This window comes from Pseudorasbora parva, chromosome 16 (genome assembly GCF_024679245.1).
Source record: "Pseudorasbora parva isolate DD20220531a chromosome 16, ASM2467924v1, whole genome shotgun sequence".
Lineage (NCBI taxonomy): Eukaryota > Metazoa > Chordata > Actinopteri > Cypriniformes > Gobionidae > Pseudorasbora > Pseudorasbora parva.
This window is the reverse complement of record NC_090187.1, coordinates 130001-132500: the sequence shown is the minus strand read 5'-3', so window position 1 is coordinate 132500 and position 2500 is coordinate 130001. Positions and strand designations below refer to the sequence as shown.

Here is a 2500-nt window from a genome sequence, read left to right as displayed (position 1 = left end):
AGCTGAAGATCTGACTGAGAAGGGTTCTGGAGGACACATCTCAGACAACACACACACACATCTCAGACACACAACACACACACACACACACACACACATCTCAGACACACAACACACCCACACACACACACACACACACACACACATCTCAGACACACAACACACACACACACACATCTCAGACACACAACACACACACATCTCAGACACACAACACACACACACACACACACACACACACACACACACACACACACACACACACACACATCTCAGACACACAACACACACACACACACACACACATCTCAGACACACAACACACACACACACATATCTCAGACACACAACACACACACACACATCTCAGACACACAACACACGCACACATCTCAGACACACAACACAACACACACACACATCTCAGACACACAACACACACACACATCTCAGACACACAACACACACACATCTCAGACACACAACACACACACACATCTCAGACACACAACACACACACACATCTCAGACACACAACACACACACAAACATCTCAGACACACGACACACACACACACACACACATCTCAGACACACAACACACACACACACATCTCAGACACACAACACACACACACACACACACACATCTCAGACACACAACACACACACACACACATACACACACACACACACACACACACATCTCAGACACACAACACACCCACACACACACACACACACACACACACACATCTCAGACACACAACACACACACACACACACATCTCAGACACACAACACACACACACACACACACACACACACACACATCTCAGACACACAACACACACACACACACACACACACACACACACACACACACACATCTCAGACACACAACACACACACACACACACACATCTCAGACACACAACACACACACACATCTCAGACACACAACACACACACACACACACACACACACACACACACACACATCTCAGACACACAACACACACACACACACACACATCTCAGACACACAACACACACACACACACACACACACATCTCAGACACACAACACACACACACACACACACATCTCAGACACACAACACACACACACACATCTCAGACACACGACACACACACATATCTCAAACACACAACACACACACATCTCAGACACACAACACACACACACACATCTCAGACACACAACACACACACACACACACACATCTCAGACACACAACACACAACACACACACATCTCAGACACACAACACACACACACACGTCTCAGACACTGAACACAACACACACGTCTCAGACACTGAACACAACACACACATCTCAGACACACAACACAACACACACATCTCAGACACACAACACAACACACACATCTCAGACACACAACACACACGTCTCAGACACTGAACACAACACACACGTCTCAGACACTGAACACAACACACACGTCTCAGACACTGAACACAACACACATGTCTCAGACACTGAACACAACACACACGTCTCAGACACACAACACAACACACACGTCTCAGACACTGAACACAACACACACGTCTCAGACACTGAACACAACACACACATCTCAGACACACAACACAACACACACATCTCAGACACACAACACAACACACACATCTCAGACACACAACACACACGTCTCAGACACTGAACACAACACACACGTCTCAGACACTGAACACAACACACACGTCTCAGACACTGAACACAACACACATGTCTCAGACACTGAACACAACACACACGTCTCAGACACACAACACAACACACACGTCTCAGACACTGAACACAACACACACGTCTCAGACACTGAACACAACACACACGTCTCAGACACAGAACACAACACAACACACACGTTTCAGTGTTTGTGCTCAGATGAGCTGCTGGGAAAGGGTTGAATGAGAAACAGTTGCCATGGCAATAGTGACAGCCGTATGAAGACTGAGAGGAGACACACACACACACATCCACACCCACACACTCTCACACACACTCTGTGTTTTTAGGCCATACGCCAGGCATTATCACTATATTTAGATTGCAGAATGAGCCTCCACTGTCCCAGAGTCAGGCTTTAGTTCTTCTTTTGTATTTCTCCTTAAACACCAACACACACACACGCGCACACACACACACACACACACACACACACACACACACACACACACACACACGCACCCACACACACACACACAAATATGCGCACACACACACACACACACACACACACACACACGCACCCACACACACATGCGCGCACAGACACGCGCGCACACACACACGCACATGTCGTGTTTCCATGTTTTATGGGGACTTTCCATAGGCGTAATGGATTTTATACTGTACAAACTGTACATCCTATCCCCTTACACTGCCCCTGCCCCTAAACCTACCCATCACACACACACACACACACACACACACACACACACAC

At 47.5% G+C, this 2500-nt stretch overlaps 1 protein-coding gene across 2 annotated transcripts in view; it reads right to left on the bottom strand.

Annotated features, from left to right (window-relative positions):
- Nucleotides 1-2500, bottom strand: part of tspan4a (tetraspanin 4a) — a 56622-nt gene that overhangs the window by 38993 nt on the left and 15129 nt on the right. The gene's annotated exons all lie outside the window — the stretch shown is intronic.